Source organism: Callithrix jacchus, chromosome 12 (assembly GCF_049354715.1).
Source record: "Callithrix jacchus isolate 240 chromosome 12, calJac240_pri, whole genome shotgun sequence".
NCBI classification, from domain to species: domain Eukaryota; kingdom Metazoa; phylum Chordata; class Mammalia; order Primates; family Cebidae; genus Callithrix; species Callithrix jacchus.
The window spans coordinates 86,465,522-86,489,158 of record NC_133513.1 but is presented as its reverse complement, the minus strand read 5'-3'; the positions used below and the strand labels follow the sequence as shown (position 1 = coordinate 86,489,158).

The following is a 23,637-nucleotide window of genomic DNA, read 5'->3' as shown; positions in this document are numbered from 1 at the left end:
GGAAACAGGGTCAGAGATTAAGTTGTTGGCCCATGGTCCTGAATCTAGTGAGAGGTGGTGCTGTGATCGAAACCAGGTGTCCTGGCTCTGACGTCCACAGCGTTAGCCACTGCTGGATACTGCCCCTCTGATGGGCTGTGTAGAATGAGAGATGCTGTGAGCTGATTTGGAGCTGGTAGCGCCTCACTGGCTGGGCACTACTATTGTACTACAATTCCCAGCATGCAACTGGGCTGGCTATCATCTTAACCCTTTCTTCACCAAAAGTTCCTCACTGTGTTGGGTAAAATCTTTTTTATTGGCAAAATCTGATCTCCCTCATGGATAGTTATGCAATTGAGGCATAAATGTAGATATAAGTGGCAGTAAATAGTGAAGAGGGTAAGATTCTAAGTTAAAATAGCCTCCGTATTTTTAGTATTTGAAATGACTATGGGAACAATTTTTTTTTGACTTAGAAATGTATACTATGAAATTGTCGATGGGGATGTTTTAAAGCACCCATTCTCAAACTTGGCTACACTTTGGAATCATCTGGGGAATTAAAAAAAAACATCTTAAAGTTTGGGTCATATTTCTAGAGGTTCTGATTTAATTGGTCTGGGGTATGATAAAGAATTCCCCATGTATAAAAGAGGAGGCATAGCTTCTCATATAGTGGGGGCATATGAGGAAGCATCAGGGCTGGTCAGGGGCCTGGGGGAGCAAGGGGAAAATGCAGACATTATTGTGATTTCTGCAGGAACGGTAATGCAAGACAGGGTAAACAGGCTTTGAATCATTTCAGTGAGCTTTAGGGCATAGGGACTGTTCCTAGTTGTCTGGTACCTGGCCCTGGGGTGATTAGAGCAGGTGGATGGTGGCCCTGAGAAATAGCCCAATAAAGGAAGTGGTTAGGGGTGACTCTAGATTGGTTGGTTTGCAGCGGAAAGATGCGCTCTCCCACGTGAGCCACTTACTGTCCCTCCGAGTTGGCTAACCCAGGGAGGGGCAGTCCCTCCAGGGTCAGCACAACCCCAGATGTCACAGCATCAGGATACAGAAAATTTAGAAACATGTTTAATATACCCTTCCACTCTTCAGCAGAAAGCAGCTGACCAGGCTTAAAGAGAACTGGAAACAGCCTGAAGCCTCGGGAACCATCCCTTAGGACTGGTGGACTGCAGGAAAGACAGCAGGAGGGCCAGTGAAACCAGGAGGATTTCAGCCCTGGCCCTATTTAGTTAACCAAGATTCCAAACCTGTCACAGAATGACACTCAGACAAATGTGAAAAAAGGCGGCAAATTCTTCTTTAGAAAGACTCCTTGCAGAGACATCTGCACTCCCATGTTTATTGCAGCACTATTCATAATAATCAAGATAGGAAATCAGCTTACATGTCCAACAACAGATGAATGGATAGAGAAAATGTAGCATATCTACACCATGGAATACTATTTAGCCATAAAAAAAAACAATGAAATCCTGTCATTCATGGCAACATGGATGTTGGAACTAGAGGACATTATGTTAAGTGAAATAAGCCAAGAACACAAAGTTAAACACCACATGTTCTCATTCATACATGGAAGCTTAAAGAAGATGATCTCATAGAAGAAAAAAGTAGAACAGAGGATACTAGAGGCTGGGAAGGGTAGGAGAAGTGGGGGAGGGGATACAGAGAGTTTTGTTAAAGGATATAAAATTGCAGCTAGAGAGGAGAAATAAGTTCTAGTGTTCTATACCACTGCAGAATGACAATGGTTAACAATAATATAGAGTTCAAATAGCTAGAAGGAGTATACTGAATGTTCCCAACAAAGAGAAATGATAAATATCTGAGATGATGGATATGCTGATCACCCTGACGTATCAAAATATTGCTGTGTACCCCATGCATATGTATACTTACTATTTGTCAATTAAAAAATAAATTTTTAAGAAAGCCTCCTTGAAGGCAGTACCCACAATTTATTTCTTTCTAGGCCCTTGGTTAAATGATTGTTACCTAGGAGAAACAGTTAAAATGGTCTTGTAAAAGAGAAAAGTTAGTTTAGAGCTGTGGGCTGGTACTTCACTCTTAAAAAATAGAGTTTTTCTTAATTTTTATTACCAAAATTAAGTATGCTGAATTTATATATTACTATACCTATCTTCAGACTCAAGCAGAACCTGAATTAGCCATCGATTGAAGGTTATTGCTTATGTCCCCAAGGGAAGAGCCTCCTCTGGCTCATGCTGGTGGGAGAAATTGAACCAGCTCTGCTTTCTCTCCCTGGTTTAATTCTCAGCAAAGGAAAAACAATATAATTTTCAATGATGTTGACAATGACAATGATAACAACAATAACCAACCTTTAACACATCCTTGTAATGTGCCAGGCTCCATTGTAGGTGCATTAGAATCATTACCTCATTTAATCCTTGTAACATAGTTTGGTTAATTTGCCCCCATTTTTTATATGAGCAAACTGAGGCATGGAGAGGCTAAGCACCTTGCCCAAGAATAAGAGTCTGCACTGGCTTAAAAGTGAGGCATTCAGACATTAGCGTCCATGCTCTGAATTGCTCCACAGCACCATCTCCTTGTATTGGAGTGATTTCCTGGAGCAAAGGTGATCTGATCTTATTCACACAGGGGCAGGCAATAACTGCCTGAGTACAGAACTCCTATGAGGCGAATGGTATTGGAACCCTGAGCTAGTCTAGTTACATAACTAGCATAACCCTTGGAAAAGCTGTCACATAAGGGAAGGCTGCCTCTGGGACTAGAAGAAAGAATATGCCAAGATCTCCTTCTGCAATGGATGAGCTGTTTGACCTTGGGCTGAAGCCTTCACATTTAGGGTCTGATTTTGCAAGGAAGTTCTTGGGCTGGGTGATCTCTGGAGATCCTGTCATGTAAGCAGCCCCCGCCAGCACTCCTACTGGGGAGTGATTACCGTAAAGACAAGGAAAGTGGTAAGCAAGTTCTTGCACCTCCCAAAGTAAGTAGCAAATAGCTGTTTGGGTGTCCTGAGGAGTTCTGAAAACATTGGGCCTAGTTGCCTCCTGCTTCATCTTGCACCATATGCCTGAAGCTACTGAATGAATAAACATCACTCGAGGCTATTTCTGGATGCTCAAGAAACTTTGAAAAAAGAAAGAAATGATTATTTAGTGAGGAGAGTATTATAGAAGACCCAGGAGAAGACATGGTAGGGAGGAGAGTGAGGATTCTCATTGTTTTGATCCTTGAATTCTCTTTAGGTGGACTGGAAATGCTAGACTTCCCGTTGTTGGACTGGAAATGCTAACACCCTGAAACTCTTAGGACCTCTGTGTGAAGAACTGTCCTGCCCCAAATGCTCTTAGGAGTAAAAGAGTTTCTCACAGTGGAAACACAGCAAACCTCTTTGTGCATTTTTCTGAACATCAATCAATAATCCATTAACTTGGGGGAAGCTGAATGCTCTTCATACAGGAATCCAAAATAAATTGACAGCTATCCTCTGGCAAGAACTGTAGAAAGGCTGTATAGGCTTGGACAAAGCATTTTATTTCCTTGGGCTTCAGTTTCTTCATCTTTATAGCATAGAAATTATAGCTATAGAATGTTAATTCTAGAGCTTCCTAATTTCTCTCCCCAGAAAGGAGAAATAACTTGTAAACACAGAGGTTGAGAAAGACTTTGTTTTCCCCATTTGGGGCATGCTAGGTACACGTACTGCAGTTAACCAAAATGCATATGGAAAGTTTAAGCAAAAAGAATGCAGAATCACATTATCCCAGAATATTTTAATAAGGTATGTTTTTAATGATTTAGCATTTTTTCTGGAAATATATTTGAATTTTATCAGACCCAAGCACCAAAAATTCAGGCAAGGTCATTGAAGGTCACCCTTTTGGCTGGCTAGACATGAATAGAAATCTACTCAAGAAAAGAAGTTTGTTAGGGAATTGAAAAAAGGATAATTCTAAGTCATGGACAAGGTGAAAGTAATCTAGCCAGAAAATACATTTGGGGGTGGTACTAGGGGAAAGCAGTGGCTCTAAGAGGTGTTGCCCTGGAATGTGGTGTGCTTATTGGAATATAATGTTGAGAATATACTTACTCTTCTATCTTCCTCTTCTTTGTGCCTGAATCACTCCCGAGATAGTTGTTAGCAGTTATTTATTTATTTATTAAAAAAAGAAACTTCATTCTTTCGAGGAAACTATTAACTGCTTTTGTTTTGTTTTAGTTTTTTTTTTTTTTTTTTTTGGTTTAAGATTCTGAAGTTAAAAGGAAAATCATGCAACTAGTGTGTTCATGCTTTGGAAACTTGAACTTCATAATGTTGGGTTTCAGCCTTTTTGCTTTTGTCTTATCCCTTTAGAAGGGATCTGTTTTATTTGGTTTGGCTTTATACTCTCGTTCTGGAGGAACTCAGAGCTTTCCATTGCTGCCTGTGACTTATGGCCTGTGTTACACCCATTGATTTCTGTAGGAATGATGACCCAAGAAGCTAGGAATTTGACTGCAGAAAATAGCAAAGCAATGACGGAACTGGTTATGACCATAGGATTAGTGTCCTGAGGGTCCAGGGCAAAGATGGGTGTTAACAGCAGGGAAGCACCAGGCTTTTGCACCAGCCTACTGCTGGCTCATATTCAACACTGCCTCTATTGATCCTAGGAGTGCAGCAAAGAAGGAAAAGGAACCCATGCTTGCTGGAAACCTGCAGGCCAAGTGCTTCCCAAACATTGTTTCAATTGATCATTTCACCTGCCATGTGAGCAAGGCATTATTATCCCCCACTGAAGCTTACAGAGGTTAGACTTGTCTAAGACCATATATTTTGGCTTCACTGACTTCCGTCTATTTCCAAAATATTTTTCACGTGACTCCTTATTTTTGATGTATATGAACTTATAGACAGTTCTTGAGTTCTTGTCTATGTGAAGCACATGTTGCGAAAACTGTTTGCATGGGGTCAGGTGTGATGGCTCATGCCTGTAATCCCAGCACTTTGAGAGGCCAAGGCGGTTAGATCACCTGAGGTCAGGAGTTTGAGACCAGCCTGGCCAACATGGCAAAACCCAGTATCTACTGAAAATACAAAAATTAACCATGCATGGTGGCAGATGCCTGTAATCCTAGCTACTCAGGAAGCTGAGGCAGGAGAATCGCTTGAACCCAGGAGGCAGAGGCTGCAGTGAGCCGAGACTGCACCACTGCACTCCAGCCTGGCGATAGAGAGAGACTCTGTCTCAAAAAAATTTTTTAAAAGTTTGTATGGTATTGTTTGGAGCAAGGAAATGACTGAGACCGACCATGCTCTAGCTCTGGAGGCACCTTGGGTCATACCAATCCACTAGGATGCAGCCTAGTGTGAAGATCATAGCTCAAGTCTTGCTTCTTAGCAGCTGAGTGACCTTGGGCACTTTTTCATACTCTCTCAGCCTGAGTTTCTCATCTATAGCATGGAAGTTCTGGGATACATGTGCAGGAGGTGCAGGTTTGTTGCATAGGTAAACTAGTGCTTCCCTTACAGGATTGCTGTGAAAAGAACATGAGATGCCCTTTGCAGGGACATGGATAGAGCTGGAAGTCATTACCTTCAGCAAACTAACACAGGAACAGAAAACCAAACACCACATGTTCTCACTTATAAGTGGGAGCTGAGTGATGAGAACATGGACACAGAGAGGGAAATGAGGCAGACTGAGGCCTGTGGCAGGGGACGTGTGGGGGGAGGGAGACATCAGGATAAATAGCTAATGCATGGGCTTAATACCTAGGTGATGGGTTGATAGGTGCAGCAAACCACCATGGCACACGTTTACCTGTGCAACAAACCTGCACCTCCTGCACATGTATCCCAGAACTGAGGATAAAATAAAATTTGAAGAGGACATGAGATAATGCAAGAAAGTAGTTAGCACATAGCTGCTACTATTTCAGTACGTCTCCTGCTACCCACGGTACCTCCTGATATAAGAGCGCCCTTCTGAGGCTGTCAGAATGACTGGGGGCAAGGCCAGGAATGAGAGGGGACACCAGGTCTGAGGAGTAGGGAGAATAGAGGAGAATGGCTTCCTGACTGATACTACAACCCGTCAACCCCAGGCCTGTGTTATAGGCACTTCCACTTTAATGTAAGGGTAAATCCCAGAACCCTGAAGAAACACAGCTCCGAGCTGGCATCCTTCTGGGCATTTCCTGGAGTGGAGCCAGGTTTCAGAGGGCTCTCTCAAATGACAGCGTCAGCACTTGGAGCTGATGGTTAAAGTTTGCAAGAGAACAGCACCCAGCATCTCCTTTTGCTACTCTCCTGGGCCAACATGAAAGTGAGTAACAATGGATACAGGTCTTGCTTAGGTGGTGAGTCTACTGTCCAAAGTTTGACTATAATTATGTTGCTCAGATTAGAGCTAGGTAAACATTGGATTTGTTTTGGTTTTTTACTATGAGCAAATGAATCTTATTTCTTACTCTGCATAGTTGTCCTGGTTTGTTCATTCAACAAACACTTAAGCATGTCCCCCATGCATGGTGCATGTGGCACTGGGCATTCAGTAGAAAGCTAGAGGCTGGGCGCGGTGGCTCACGCCTATAACCCCAGCACTTTTGGAGGCCATGGATCACCTGAAGTCAGGAGTTCAAGACCAGCCTGGCCAACATGATGAAACCCCATCTGTACTAAAAATACAAAAATTAGCCAGGCGTGGTGGTGCATGCCTGTAATCCCAGCTACTTGGGAGGCTGAGGTAGGAGAATCGCTTCAGCCTGGGAGGTGCAGGTTACAGTGAGCTGAAATCATGCCATTGCACTCCAACCTGGACAACAAGAGGGAGACTCTGTGTCAAAAAAGAAAGAAAGAAAAAGAAAAGAAAGAAAGAAGGAAAGAAAAAAGAAAGATGAAAGAAAGAAAAAAATGAAAGGAAAGAAAGAAAGAAAAAGAAGAAAGAAAGAAAGAAGAAAACAAGGAAAGAAAGCAAGCTAGACCTACAGAGTTCCTACCTTCTGGTGGTGGAGAAGAGCAATTAAACTAGAAGAAACAAGTGTGGTGAGGGCACTGGCAGGCTGGTTCTTGCAGCAACAGCAGCAGGAATCCTGACTGTGGTGCCAGGACCGTTTGAGCTAAACCCAGAGGGCCCTGACTCTGCCTTGATCCCTCCAGAAAGCTTCCCAGGGCCCCAACTGCCCTGTGCCTGTCAGGTGACCACGGCAGTGGGCAGCGTCCCACCTCAGCCTCTTTGCCCAGTGAGATCTGGGAAACCTCCTCCTTCCTTTGCCTCTGAATCCTCACAAAGATGACCAAGGGTTTTGAGGCATAGTTTTTAGGAAAAAAACAGAAAACAAGGAGAACAATAATAAACAAGAAATCAAGTGGGCCTTGCTTAGTATTGAACATTGTGCTAAGAATCTTTCTATGTATGTTACACTGTGCCATTTATTTCTCTGAGGTTGATATTGTTGATATGTCCATTTTTTTCAGGTGAGGAAATTAAAGCTAAAGAGGAGAAAGAAATAGATCACAAACCTAACCAATGGCAGAGCTATGATTGGAACCCAAGAAAATGTGAAAGGTAATTGATCACTTCTTATTAAGGATTATTTTGTTTTATTTTATTTTTTGCAGAGGCAAGAGAGGGAGACATTGTTGTTCCCAGAAAAGGGCCTTTAGGGAGAATAAAGAAAGAAATCCTTGATGGGAGTTCTGAATCCTCCAGTACCTGGTAGTGCTGGCCACAGGAGGAGCCCAGTAACTATGGAATAAGGCAGTGAGGGAGGGTATGAGGAAGGGAATGAGGGAATGAGTGAGGCACCTCCCAGCTTACCATGGCCTGTGCAGGCTTTTCTCCCACACACCCAGTCGCAGGCCAGCTGCCTGCAGCCTCTTTCTTCCATCTTGCAGCTGCCAGGCATCGAGGGTAGCTTGGTAGTTGGTTTCCACCACTGTCAGCAGTCCCTGAAATCTTCATTCTTACAACACTGGCTGTACCTGGAACTTGATCTCCATGGCTTCTCCAGATGCTACTGCCCTGGAGACAATCCCACAGGACCATTTTATTTTTAAGGGTCAGAGGGCTATAGCAGTTCAAGACCCCTGGTGGATGCCTGAAACCACAAATAGTACTAAACCCTATATATATTATACTAAGTTTAAATTTTTTTTTTTTTGAGACAGAGTCTTGCTATGTTGCCCAGGCTGGAGTGCAGTAGCTATTAACAGGCATGGTGGTAGCTGGCTGCAGCCTCAAACTCCTAGGCTCAAGGGATCCTCCCTCCGCAGCCTCCTGAGTAGCTGGGACCGTGGCAGCATTCTGTCTTGTTGACCCGATAACTGAGATGGCTACTAAGTGACTAACGGATTCGTAGGGTGTACATCGTGGATACACTGGATAAAAAAGGATGATTCACATCCGGGGGTGGAGTGGGAGGGCGCAAGATTTCATGCACTGCTCAGAATGGTGCTCAATTTAAAACTTACAAATTGTTTATTTTTGGAACTTGCCATTTAATATTTTTGGACCTCAGTTCACTAAGGGTAACTGAAACTTCAAAAAGTGAAACTGCAGATAAGAGAACTACTGTACAAACAGTAAATATCAGAAAGTTATAGAGGTTATGAAACCTTCCCAACCACTCCACGAATGACCTACTTTCAGCTCTGACTGTCTATATTGTGGTCTTCCCAGAGTCAGACAACGGCCTTGCCGCTCGCTACCTTGGCGGCGGTGATCACTGGTAGGTTATGTAACCTCCCTACCTCTGTCTGTAAAATGGCCCCCATTCAAGATGGTTCTGTATTGAAAGCTCTTAGTACAAAGCAAACAGTGAATAAATGTTGTTAAGGACTGAGTTTTGTCCCCCCAAAATTCATGTTGAATTTAGAAGGTAATTAAGGCCAACGTGACTCTATTTAGAAGGTAATTAAGGCCAAAAAGGGTGGAGTCCTAATATAATAGAATTGCTATCCTTAGGAAAAAGGGGAATGGGTGAGGTGGCTCATGCCTGTAATCCCAGTGCTTTGGGATGTTAAGGCAAGTGGATGGCTTGAGCTCATGAACTTGAGGCCAGCTGGGCAACATGCTGAAACCCATCTCTATACGAAATACAGAATTAGCTGGGCATAGTGGTGCGCACCTGTAGTCCAGCTACTTGAGAGGCTGAGGTGGGTGGATGGCTGGAGCCTGGGGAGGTGAAGAGTGCAGTGAGCCAAGATATGCCTCTGCACTGCAGCCTGAGCAATAGAGCCAGGCCTTGTCTTTAAAAAAATGGAGGAAAGAAAAGAAAAGAAGAGAAAAATGGAAGAGACACCAGAAATGCACACACAGAGAGAAAAGGCCATATGGGGACACAGGGAGAGAGTGACTGTCTGCAAGAGACCTCAGGAAAAACCAACCCTGCTGACAGGTTGATCTTAGACTTCCAGCCTCCAGAACTGTGAGCAGATGAATCCACATGTTCAGTCTACTTCTGTTGCTTTCCTTGTTATTTGAACACGTTTGCCAGGCGAGGTGTCAGAGCCGCTGTATCAGAAAGTGGTCGCCTTGTGGGTTGGTAAGAAGAATTTAATGAAAACAGTATAAATTTGAAAAAGGAAAGTTTTAGAAAGAAAGAATGCTGCAAAAGATGCAATGGGGCATCTCAGTGAGAGAAAACTGAGCATGTCGTGACGGATTTTCCTTAGGAGCATTTATGGACCTTACGGCGGGAGCTTAAGGGTAATTTGGACTGTATTAGGCAGGTAGGTCATGATACATGATTGCATCTGTAGACATTTTGGTGCTTTAATGTCAGCAAGGGTTGCACAATGAGTTTTGACATGCATGCTTTCTGGAGATGTATACAAATTCTAGTTCCTTGTGACATTTTTAAAAGAGACCTAGATACCAACGTTAGCTACTAGGAAAGTTTAATTACTTCCAAGTTCTTCAGATAAGGAGTTTTTGTCTCCAGAGCCTGCTCGGTGGTCACCATGTGATTTTCCTCTCCTCATTTGCCCCCCTGACACATATCTTGGTCAAATCTTTGACCCTTTACATTCTCCCATGCTCATGTTCACCTGCTGCCTATGGGGTCTAAAGAAAGGGAAAATGGCAGTGAAGAGAAGTGATGAGTCTGTCTGGCTACTTCCTGCTGAAAGGGGGCTTTGAGGGGATAAGTTGTATTTTTCCTTTTTTTTTTTTTTTTGCTCTGTGTCATAAAGGGTCATGAAAAACTCATTCACGAAGGGTTGGGACTAGATTCTATCGAGTGCCTATGTAAATGGAAGTTGCTGTTGCAGGCCAGTATGGGGATTGCATAGCCATCTGTAGGTGGAATCATAATTTGGAAGACATGATCTTAATGAGAGCGTAAAAAGGGCAGGGGGGCAAAAATTAAAAGAAGCATGACAAGGAATAAAGGTCCAAGGAATGGGACCTTGGGAACCAGTCTTGGTTACTTTGGGAAAGTATGTGCAGCCTTTTGGCTTGTTTGAAAATGTCCTGGACATGAGTTTCCACTTCTCCAGACCACAGGTGTTATTGATGACAGCACAGACTCCTCCTTGTTCAGGTAGGAGGTGACCAAGAACTCATCTATTATCAAAACCACTCCTGCTAGTGAGTCTACAGACTTTTCTAGTGCTGATAGACTTGCGCCAGTTATTTTTCTAAGATTATTTAGAAGGAGGTGGAGTCCCAATGTAATAGGATTGTGATTTCATGGTAAATAAAATCTCCCAAGGAGTGACAGTTGCTATAGTTCCCACAACTCTGGCCACAGTAAGCCCTAGGGCCCTTTTTTTGTTTTCTAGAATGGAATTCTGAATTGAAGTTATGTTCAAGACAGTGATTTGGGTGGGAACTATTGTTCCTAGAGTACAATCACCAGAATGAAGAGAATTATCAAGGTGGAATAGGGCAAAAGCTTGAAAAGGGTTTAAATAATTATTGGCAGTGCCACAAAGCCGTGAGAGTCCAGGAGGGGCAGGTAATATAGTGTGATTAGCTTACGAATGCATAAGATATATGTAGATACAAATTCATTTTATCATATGCTAGTGCAAAACATACACAAATCTATTATTAAAAGTTAAAATTTATCAAATCTTACACAAACCCATAGGGATTATACATGGCACCATCTGCATTCAACAGAAATGCAGCCAAGCGTGGTGGTACATGCCTGTGGTTCTAGCTACTTGGGAGGCCGGGACAAGAGGGTTGCTTGAGCCCAGCAGTTCAGGGCTACAGTGAGCCATGATCCCACCACTGCACTCTACCCTGGGTGACAGAACGAGACCCTGTCTCAAACAAACAAACAAACAAACAAGCAAAGAAACAAACAAAAAACACTCAAAATGTAAAGATGTGGTATTAAATCATAATTGCATAAAATTAACTGTAGTAATACTATGCTACTGTAATAGTTTTTGTAGCCACCTCCTGTTGCTATTGCAGTGAGCTCGCTTAAAACTCCCTGTGACACTATCATCTCCATGTGAGCCGTTTGCCTCTCTATTAAATTGCATGTCGCAGTAAAAATGATTTCCCAAGGTTTGTGTGCATTTTTCATCATGTTTAATACAATGCTATAAACCTTGAATAACACCATGGGACCCATACAAAGTGCCACTAGTGATGCTGGAAGTACTCCCAAGAAGCAGAGAAAAAGTCATGACATTATTTAAAAAAAAGTGAATTGCTCAATGTGTAACAGATTGAGATCTGCAGCTGTGCTTGCCCACCATTTCAGGGTAAATAAATTCAGTGTGAAGACCATTGTAAAAGAAGAAAAGGAAATGCATGAAGCTGTCGCTGCAGTGCAGCAACACCAGCTGACATGACAACCTTGCAATTTTTGCAAAACACTTTTTTTATATTGATGCATAATAGATGCACATAGTTCTGGGATGTATATGATAATTTAATACATTCACATGTTTTGTAAAGATCACATCAGTGTACTTGAGAGAGCCAACATGTTAAATAGTTGTCTTTTTTCTTTATACTAGAACTGTTTGAATTCATCTAGCTATTTTTACATGTTGAAGATGTCATTCTAAACTATAGCTCCTTATTGATATAGCTAACACTATTTCTTCTAGCAAACCATATATTTGTACCCATTATTCCACTTTGCTTCTCCCCCTGACTCTTACCTTTCCCATCCTCTAGTATCTACCGGTCTACTTCCTGTCTTCATGAGATGCACTTTTTTTTTAGCTCGCACCGTATGAGTGAGAACATGTGATATTTACCTTCCTATGCTTGGCTTAGTTCACTTAACATAATATCCTCTACTTCTATCCATGTTGGTGCAAAGGAAAGGATTTCATTCTTTTTTAGGACTGAATAATATTTTAGTACAGTTTATGTACTACATTTTTTTTATCCACTCATCCACTCATGGGCACTTACATTGATTCTGTATTCTGGCTATTATAAACAGCGCTGCAGTAAATATGGGAGGGCAGATATTTCTTATACACATGAATTTCCTTTCTTTTGGTTATCTACCCAGTAGCACAGTTGCTGGATCATGCAGAAGTTCTATCTTTTAGTGTTTTGAAGAACTTCCATACTGTTTTCCATAATGGCTATACTAATTTACATTCCCACCAAACAGTGTATGAGAGTTCCCTTTTCTCCACATCCTTGCCAGCATCTGTTATTGCCTATCTTTTTGATAAAATCCATTTTAACTGAGATGAGATGACATCTCATTTTGGTTTTGATTTGCACTTCTCTGGTGATTAATGATGTTGAGCATTTTTCATATATTTGTTGGCCATTTGTATGTCTTCTTTTGAAAAATGTTTACTCAGATCTTTTGCCATTTTAAAATCTGTTTCCTTGTGGGTTTTCTTTTTGTTTTTGTTTGTTTGTTTGCTATTGAGTTGTTTGAGCTCCTTATATATTCTGGTTGTTAATTCCTGGTCAGATGAGTAGTTTGCAAATACTTCTCTCATTCTGTGGGTTGTGTCTTCGTTTTGTTGATTGTTTCCTTTGCTGTGCAGAAGCCTTTTAGCTTGACATAATCCCATTTGTCTATTTTTCCTTTGCTTGCCTGTGCTTTCGAGGTCTTACACAAAAAAATCTTTGCCCAGACTAATGTCTTGGAGCATTTCCCCAATGCTTACTTTTAGTAGTTTCATAGTCTCTTAGATTTAAGTCTTTAATTCATTTCAATATGATTTTTGTGTATGGGGAGAATACGGGTCTACTTTCTGTCTTCTACATGTGGATATCCAGTTTTCCCCACACCAATTATTGAAGAGAATGTCCTTTCCCCATTACATGTTCTTAGCATCTTTGTTGAAAATGTGTTGGCTGTAAATGTGTGGATTTGTATCTCGGTTTTTTTGTTCGTTTGTTTTGTTTTGTTTTTGGAGATGGAGTCTCTCTCTGTCGCCAGGCTGGAGTGCAGTGGCACAATCTTGGCTCACTGCAACCTCTGCCTTCTGGGTTCAAGTGATTCTCCTGCCTCAGCCTCCCAAGTAGCTGGGACTACAGGCACGCACCACCATGCCCAGCTAATTTTTGTATTTTTAGTAGAGACAGAGTTTCATCATGTTGGCCAAGATGGTCTCAATCTCTTGACCTCCTGATCCACCTGCCTTGGCCTGCTAAAGTGCTGGGATTACAGGCGTGAGCCACGGAGCCTGGACTGTATCTCGTTTTTTTTATTGTATTTCATGGTCCATGTGTTTGCTTTTATTCTAGTACCATGCTGATTCAGTTGTAGTAAATTTTGAAGTCAGGTAGTGTGATGCCTCCAGCTTTGTAATAAATTTTGAAGTCAAATAGTGTGATGCTCCCAGTTTTGTTCTTTTTGCTCAGGATTGCCTTGACTATTTGAGGTGTTTCAGGGTTCCATATAAATTATAGAATTATTTTTATATTTTTTGTGAAGAATGTTATTGGTATTTTGACAGGGATTGCATTGAATTTGTAAATTGCTTTGGACAGTGTTACTGCTAATACTGTAATATTTGGACAATATTACTTCTTCCAATTCATGAGCATAAAATATCTTTCCACTCTTTTTGTATTGTCTTCCATTTCTTTCATCAGTATTTTGTAGTTTTTCTTGTATAAGTCTTTCGCCTCTTTGGTTAAATTGAGGCCTACATATTTTATACTCTTAGTAGCTATTGTAAAAGGCATTGCTTTCTTGTTTTGTTTTTTTTTTCTTTCAGATTGTTTGCTGTTGGTCTATGTAAATGCTACTGATTTTTATATGTTGATTTTGTGTCATACAACTTTACCTAATTCATTTATTAGTTCTAACAGTTTCTTAGTGGATCCTTTATATTTTTCTAAGAGTGAAATCATGCCATTTGTAAACAAGGGTAATTTGACTTCTTTCTTTCTAATTTGGATGCCCTTTATTTCTTTCTTTTACCTAACGGCTCTGGCCAGGACTTCCAGTATTATATTGTCTTGTTCCAGATCTTAGAGTAAAGGCCTTCAATTTTTCCCTGTCAGTGGTGATGTTAGCTGTGGGTTTGTCACGTATGGTCTTTATTATTTTGAGGTATGTTTCATCTATAGCTAGTTTGATGAGATTTTTATCATAAAGGGATAGTGAATTTTATTGAATGCTTTTTTGGCACCTATTGAAATAATCACATCGTTTTAGTTTTTGCTTCTGTTAATGTGATGTATCACATTTATGGATTTGCATATATTGAACTATCCTTGCATTTCTGGGATGAATCCCACTTGATCATAATGAATGATCTTTTTAATGTGTTTTTAAGTTCAGTTTGCTAGTATTTTGTTGAGAATTTTTACACCTATGTTCATCAGCGATATTGATCTGTAGTTTTCTTTTTTGTTGTAACTTTGTCCGGTTTTAGAATCAGGGTAATGCTGGCTTTGTAGAATAAGTTTAGGAGTATTCCTTCATCTTCATTGTTTTTGGAAGAGTTTGAATAAAATTGGTATTAGTTGTTTTCTAAATGCTTGGTAGAATTTCAGCAGTAAAATCATCAGGTCCTGGGCTTTTCTTTTATGGGAGACTTTTTATTACAGCATCAGTCTTGTTACACATTATTGGTTTACTGAGGTTTTCTAGTTTTTCATGGTTCAATCTTGGTAGGTTGTATGTGTTCAGGATTTTAATCATTTCTTCTCGGTTTTCCAGTGTCTTGGTGTATATTTGTTCATAACATTATATAATGATTCATTGTATTTCTGTGGTCCCAGTGGTTATGCCCCTTTTTTGTTTCTAATATTATTTATTAAGATCTTCTCTCTTTTTTCTTAGTGTAGCCAAAGGTTTATTGATTTTGTTTGTCTTTTCAAAAAAAGAACCCACTTTTTTGTTTCATTGATCTTCTGTACTGTTTTTAGTCTCAATGCCATTTATTTTTGCTCTGATATTTATTATTTCTTTCCTGCTACTAATTTTGGGTTTGGTTTATTCTTGCTTTTCTAGTTTCTTGAAGTGCATCCTTAAGTTATTTATTGGAAGTCTACTTTTTAAAATACAAATGCTTGTCATTATAAGATTTCCTTTTAGTACTACTTTTTTTATATCCCATAGATTTTGGCATGTTCTATTTCCATTTTCATTTGTTTCAAGAAGTGTTTAAATTTTCTTCTGAATTTCTTCATTGATCCATTGGTCATAATTTAGTTCCGAAACTCTACAAATACATGGAAATAAAAGAACGTGCTCCTGAATGAGTCTCCTCTTGTTGATTTCTGGTTTTATTCCATTGTGGTCAGAAAAGATACTTGCTATGATTTGTACTTTTCTTTTTCTTCATTTGTTCACACCTGTTTTGTGGCCTAAGATGTGGTCTATTCTTAAGAATGTTCTGTGTGCTAGTGAAAAGAATGGGTGTCCCACAGCAGGTAGGTAACATGTTCTGTGAATGCCAGTTGGACCTATTAAGTGTCTTGTGAAGTTTAACTCTGCTGTTTCTTTGTTGGTTTTCTGCGTGGGTGATCCATCCATTACTGAGAGTGAAGTATTAAAGTCTCTTGCTACTATTATATTGCAGTCAGTCTCTCCCTTCAGATCTATTAATGTTTGCTTAACAGACTTGGGAGCTGCAGTGTTGGGTTGCATATATATTTATAATTGTTATATCCTCTTGATGGACTGACTCCTTTGTAATTACATAGTGACCCTCTTTGTCTTTTTTTACAGTCTTTGATTTATAGTCAGTTTTATCTAAGTATACCTACTTCTGGTCTTTCTTTGGTTTCCAGTTGCATGGAGTATCTTTTTTCTCCCCTTCTCTTTCAGTCTATATATGCCTTTATAGGCAAAGCAGGTTTCTTGCAGGCAGCACATATTTAGTGCTTGTGTTTTGTTTTGTTTTTTTTAATCTACTCTGCTGTTCTATGCCTTTTAATTGGAGAATTGACTCAATTACATTCAGTGTTGTTATTGATAAGCATGAACTTACTATTGTCATTTTGTTGCTTATTTTCTGATTGTTTTGTAACTCCTTGCTTCTTTTCTTAACTATCTTCCTTTGTGGTTAAGAGATATTTGAGTGCTGGGAATTTTCCGGTTATGATCTCAGAGCTGTATGTTTGTTTTTAGTTTTCTGCTTGGAGGAGTCAAAGCAAGCTTGTTTCTACATTATCATTTTGGAATCCAAAGTTGAAATACCCTTTAATGTCGTGTTGAAAATACAGCTTTTGTATGGATGCAGGACTGTTACAAGAAAGGCATACCTATAGACTCTAATACAATTAGTGAAAAAACAAAGTCCTTATGTAACAAAGCATAAGGAAGGTGAAGGATCTAAAGCTGGAGCATTTAAATGCCAGCAAAGGATGGTTTGATAATTGTAGAAAGAGATTTTGCTTTAAAAATGTCAATATAAGAGAATAAGCAGCTCCTACCAACCAAAAGACAGCAGACAAATTCCTGGACACTATTAAGAAAATCATTGAGGGTCAAGCACAGTGGCTCACACCTGTAATTCCAGCACTTTGGGAGGCCAAGGCAGGCAGATCACTTGAAGCCAGGAATTTGAGACCAGCCTAGCCAACATGGTGAAACCCTGTCTGTACAAAAAAAAAAAAAAAAAAAAAAAATTAGCCAGGCATGTTGGTGTGTGCCTGTAATCCCAGCTACTTGGGAAGCTGAGGCAGAAGAATCACTTGAACCCAGGTGGCAGAGGTTGCAGCGAACCAAGATCACACCATGGCACTCCAGCCTGGGTGATACAGAAAAACTCTGTCTCAAAAAAAAAAAAAATTATTGAGGAGAAAGAATATCTACCTGAACAAGTTTTCAGTGTAGATGAGATTGCAGATATGGCAAAAATGAAAAAAAAAAAAACAGACAGAGAGAGAGAAATAGAAGGTTTTCAAGATTATCTTGGAGAAATTTAAGAGCTAGCAAACACCACACCATAGACAGCAGAAGACAACTTGATGGAGATGAGTGGTTTCAAACCAGTATCAGGTGATGAAGAAGATGTACAGAAAGCAATTCCAGAAAACAAATTGACATTAGACGATCTGGTAGAGTAGTTCTGATCTTTAGTTTTGACTTTTTTTCTAAGATGGACCCTACTAAGATATGGGCACTGAAACTAAATAAATTGATGAAAGAAGGATTGGTAACATATAGAAACGTTTTTAGAGATGTGAAAAAACAAAAACAAGACAGAAAACGTAATGTATAGCCATAAAGTTACAGTGAGTGTGCCTGGCTCTTCTACCTCCTCTTCTACCTTCTCCATCTTTTCTGCCTCTGCTACCTATGAGGCAGGAAGAACAATCCCTCTTCTTCCTCTTCCTCCTCTTCCTCCTCAGCCTACTCAACATGAAGATCTTTGTGATAATCAACTTCTGTTTAATGAATAGTAAATATATTTTATCTTCCTCATGATTTTCTCATAGCACTTTTCTCTCGCTCACTTTATTATAAAAAGACAGCATATAGTAAATATATCATACTAAATATGTGTTAACTATGTCATTGGTAAGCCTTCTGGTCACCAGTAGGCTATTAGTAATTGAGTTTTTGGGAATTCAAAAGTTATGTGTGGATTTTTGACTCTGCAAGGGGTTAGCACACCAACTCCTGCATTGTTCAAGGGTCAACTGTAAAGTAACATGTGATTGTGAAGAGTTTTTGTTGTTGTTGTTGTTTTTTGAGACAGAGTTTCGCTCTTGTTACCCAGGCTGGAGTGCAATGGTGCGATCTCGGCTCGCTGCAACCTCCGCCTCCTGGGTTCAGGCAATTCTCCTGCCTCAGCCTCCTGAGTAGCTGGGATTACAGGCATGCGCCACCATACCCAGCTAATTTTTTATATTTTTAGTAGAGGCGGGGTTTCACCATGTTGACCAGGATGGTCTCGATCTCTTGACCTCGTGATCCACCCGCCTCGACCTCCCAAAGTGCTGGGATTACAGGCTTGAGCCACCGCACCCAGCCTAAAGTTTTTATTAACAATTTTAGGCATCGCTGTCATGTAATGGAGATGTTTGAGGGCCATAGGGAGAACCCCTAGAACTTTCCAAGTCATGCCGATTAAGTGGCCACCTAGTCGCACGGTTATTGATTTTTACCTTAGTAAGAGCACTTACTCCCTTGTTACCTTAAATTCCTTTTGCCACCCATCTGGTTCTCCAGTTTCTAATTAAAATTTGGAAGTTTCATGAAAATTCGACAGGAACAGTTTTTATGAAATGTTCGCTACAGAGGAGCAGATTGTGCTGCTCATCCAAGGCAGCTCTCAAACTAATTTAACTCTCAGCGCTGTAGACTTCATACAGAAAAGCAGGGGAAGCAAAAATGGAGCTGTGATGAATGATGCCAATTGAAATGCCTCATACTTCTGACTCATTTCAGAACCATTATCATGTCGATAGAAACATCCCCTCTACCCTCTATGTTTTTGCGAGGAAACGTTATTAGAAAAGCAAGGTCCAGAGAGAAGTAGTGCATTAATATTGTGTTTAGACTTAAAGACAAAGCACCACTGGACATCCAGAGTTGTCTTGGTCACTGGATCAAAGAGAAGAAATAGCACTGAAGAAATGGGAAGGGAAAAGTCTATATGCCTTTAGGCATATAGATGTCTGCAAGGCAGACATTATTTAATAATAAATAGCTGTTACTTACTAAATGTTTACTATGTGCCTGACACTGTGCTTATAAATAAATGTTCTTGTTTGATTCTCAGAATTGCTGAATTAGTCAGGTGAGGCTAACAGCCATAACAAACATCCCTAAATCTCAGTGATTTTATATTGTAAAGGCTGATTTTTCACTCATGACACAGTATGGGCAGAAGGAGTGGGAGGGACTCAAGTTCCTTCCTGAGTAAACTCACCCTCTCTAGGACCTTGAAGTTCTTCACTGGATCTTCTGCATCACACCGGCAGATAAGGGGAGAGGGAGCAAGTCCATATGGCAGGGACCCCATGGGAGGGTTCTTAAGGTCTAGGCCTGGAGGTAGCATGCATCACTCCTGCCAACATCCCATTGGCTAGAATTCAATCACATAGCCTGCCTAGCTGCAAGAAAGGTTGGTCATACACTAGGAGTATGACCAGGAGGAAAAGGAAACAGAGTTTGAGGAACACAGAATCTCTGCCATAACTACTTATCATTACCCCCATATAAGAGATGAAGCTGAGTTTTAAACAGGTAAAGCAACTTGCCCAATAGCACATAGCAAGTAAATTGTAGAATCAGGATAGGTTTCTGGCATGGTAAGTTCTTAGAAGAACATAAGAACCTGAATACAAGTTATTGGGCTTTGCAAGTAGAGCAGAAACTGTCACATTTCCTGAGTACATTCTCCAAACCTGCAATATTTTTTTTTTGAATTTGTGTACATTATAGTGAAATATGTGGGCATTACAGTTTTCAACACTATAATGGAAAGACAATAGTGGGAACAGTGTAAGGACAAGGTAATCTAAAGGCAGTACCTCTTTAAGTACTTGATTCCCTCCAAAAGTTCCTGTCTGGGTCCCCTGGCTTGCTCCCTAGGTGTTAGATGATAGAACTGAACTCATCTTGGGCTGCAGTCAAGCCTGCACCCTTAACCATTGTATCCTCTCTAAAAGATTTCTTTAAGATTCCCTTGTTTAACAGCACCTACTTTGATATGGCTACAGGGGCACCTACCACATTTTAGACTTGGGTGCAAGGCATTAAATCTTACCCCACCACTTCCATGTCCCACAGAGCAGTGGTAATCCTAGTGTGTCACCTGAGGCCTAAAGCGATGAATTTATTTCCCTATGCTGTGTTCAAGCCATATAGAACTATTAATATCTGCATAAACTCACCATGTTCTCTTGAACATCTGCATACACTCACTATGTTCCCTCAGCCCCAATGAGTCAAGAATCATTGGTGTGGACCTGATGTCGGGAGTTTTCTTTAGCTGCTCAGGCGGTTCTATTTTATGGCCAAGGTTGAAATCCAATGACAAGATCAGTCTAAGCCAATCACATTCTCCTTGGCCAGGTCAGTGAATGAACATACTCTCTATCAATCAACACATAGGATTTTGGGGAGTCACTTCTCATGATATGATCACTCTCTGTTCTCTGATTCTCATAGACTCTGTATTTTCAAGGGCCCCTTGTTATCAGTCATTTCTTACACTGCTATAAAGAAAAATCAGAGACTAGGCAATTTATAAAGAAAAGAGGTTTAATTGGCTCACAGTTCCGAAGGCTGTACGGGAAGCATGGCAGCATCTACTTCTGGGGAGGCCTCATGGAGCTTTTACTCATGGCAGAAGGCAAAATGGGAGCAGCCTTCTTATATGACAGGAACAGGACCAAGAAAGAGAGGTGGGAGGTGCTACATACTTTTAAACGACCAGATCTCATGATAACTCACTCATTTGCCATCACAAGAACAATACCGAGGAGATGATGCAAATCCATTCATGAGAACTCTGCCACCATGATCCAGTCACCTCCCATCAGGCACCACCTCCAACACTGGGGATTACAATTCGACATGAGATTTGATGGGGACACAGATCTAAACCGTATCACTCCTATAACACATTTAGTTCGTTCCTATCATAGAATGATTCTGTGTTGTGCAATAGGCCAGCCTGGGAGATGCTGCCCTAATGATTTGGAAGGCTGTCTACTCCTATGTGCCATTGTAGCTCAGTAGGGCACCCTAGGTCCACTGTCATTTTGCAGGACACTGAAGTAGTGGCAGTGGGTTCTAGTTCTCTGCACCAAGTCTAAAATGTGGTAGAAAGGGGAACTTTCAAAGGCATTTTGGTCATGTTCTGAGGAAAGAATGACTGCTGCTTTAAATCTTGACCCCTCTGTCCGCCACTTGGCCCTTAATATAAAATCCATAAATGGCCCTGCCTTTCTATATCTCCCAGCTCCCCACCCTGCATGGATTCTGTGTCCAGATAAGTGAAGTTTTCTTGTGGCTGACCTTGAGTTTCCTGCTACTCTGCCTTTGATCATACTGCTTGCTTTCCTAGTATGCTCATCTCTTCCCCTTCCCAACATCCTCAGACGTTACTGCCTTAAACTAAAGCTAAGGGTTTCTAGGTTCTCCTGGGGAGAGTGGAGTCAAGAAAAGGGTTCTAGGAAAATTGTAGGGTGTGGACAGTGCATCTGTTGATCCAGCCACTCAGGCATCATAGATGTACCTTGGGACAAAGTCGCTCTGTTTGTGTAAACTGAAAGTTCGTCATCCCACAGGTGCTGTAACATTAGAAGCTCAGACCTGATTAGTGCAGGTGTTCCAAGGGTAGACATAGTGCCACAGCAAGAGAGAGGGAGAGAGAGACAGATAGACAGGCAGACACACACACACACACACACACACACACACACACACACACAGAGACCATTTCTCACATACAAATCTGTAAGAATCCTTTAGGACTGTCAATAGTTATCTGTCTTAATATCGTAGCAATATTAAAACAAATAGGGTCTCATTGTAGTTAACTGAACTTTATTGTTTTTGCACTGATGTAAAGCAACACAAACAGCAGACAGCAGAGCCCTTTAGCTCTAAAAAGTGCAAATTCACTTCCAGTGATCTTGTTTCTCTTAGACAGATTATGATAAACATATTTAATATTAATACCTACCTTACATTTGCATATTTTTTTCAACTTTTCAAAGCACCTCTTTTATATCTCATTTGATGCTCATGCTAAGCCTTATGCTGATAACAGTCTAGAACTCCTTGATGGTGTCTCTTTGAGAGCCTCACAAGAATTTCTGATTTCTTTTATGAGGCAATATTAACTAATTAACAATTAATAAGTTAATCACTTTGGACTATCTACTCCTGGTACTTCTACCAGGGCACTTCATGGGACAAGTACGCCATAAGAGTAGGATGGGCTCCCCTAATCAATAAGAGGAACTTCAGTTATTATGGTTTGAGCACTGTATTAGTCTATTTTCATGCTCCTGATAAAGATGTACCTAAAGCAAAAGAGGTTTAATGGACTTATGGTTCCACATGGCTACAGAGGGCTCACAATCATGGTGGAAGGCAAAAGACACATCTTAGGAGGCGGCAGGCAAGACAGAGAATGAGAGCCAAACAAAAGGGATTTCCCCTTATAAAACCACCAGATCCCATGAGACATATTCATTACCGTGAGAACAGTATGGAGGAAATCGCCCTCATGCTTCAATTATCTCCCACCAAGTCCTTCCCACAACATGTGGGAATTTGGGGAGCTACAATTCAAGATGAGATTTGGGTGGGGACACATCAAAACCATATCAAGCACCAAAACAAATGAGACCTTATTTTGCACCAAAGGTAGATGAAGCAGGACATGCCAATCAAATTGATGAAATAAAGCACCTTTAATTTCGTATCTCATTTTCTTCCTCATATATTTCTGATGTACTGAAATTATTCAATAAGTGCATATTGAAGGCTTGTTTTGTGCTGGGTACTCTTGAAAGTGCTGAGATGTGGCAAGGAACCAGGCACAATGATCCCTAACTTCAAGGAGCTTCTGGTCTATATCTAGAAGCTCTTGCTCTGTTTTCAGAATCTCTCTTTTGCTGGTGTCTGGCTGTGATAGAGGACATTCAAAACCAGCTTTAAAATGTTTCTCGCAGAAGGACAGAGCAGTAGTAATGAGTATGAGTAGAGGGGAATTGCTACTTTGACACCTACAAAGTGAAGGATGGATGCCTTTGTTTCACACCTGTTTTCTCCATGTGAGAAATAGCCAGCTCCACTGATTGTGTACTGTTGAGGGTGATCGCTCCATTTTTCTGTGTTGGAAACATGTAATTTAATATGAAGCATCTACTGATGAACTGCAAGTCTGAAGAATTCTCAGGATAATGTACTTGATTTTCCCCTTAAAATGCAATTCACATTTATTAAGTATCTTTTCTATACAAGGCATGGAGCAAGGTGCTTCACATACATAATCTCATTTAAGCCTCACAGTCGCCTCTGAGGTAGGTGCATCATTAGCCAGCTTTTATAGACAGGATAAAGGGGAAAAGATGAAATGGTACCCCAGGGCTCTAAAAAGTGCAAATTTACTTCCAGTGGATGAATACACTTACGGTATTGTTTCTCTTAGATGGATGATGATAAACATCTTTAATGTTAATACCTGCCTTACATTTGCATAATTCTTCCAACTTTTCAGCACCTCTTTTATATCTCATTTGATGCTCATGCTAAGCCCTATGCTGATAACAGTCTAGAACTCTTTGG

At 40.6% G+C, this 23,637-nt stretch overlaps 1 protein-coding gene across 4 annotated transcripts in view; it reads left to right on the top strand.

Annotated features, from left to right (window-relative positions):
• The window catches only part of FRA10AC1 (fragile site, folic acid type, rare, fra(10)(q23.3) or fra(10)(q24.2) candidate 1), a 91,991-nt gene that overhangs the window by 6,086 nt on the left and 62,268 nt on the right, over window positions 1–23,637 (top strand). For all 4 annotated transcript variants that reach the window (XM_078346068.1, XM_017979140.4, XM_078346066.1 and 1 more), the window contains exon 3: window positions 7,445–7,535. The gene's annotated coding sequence lies outside the window, so the exon portion shown is untranslated. The remainder of the gene's footprint in view (window positions 1–7,444; window positions 7,536–23,637) is intronic.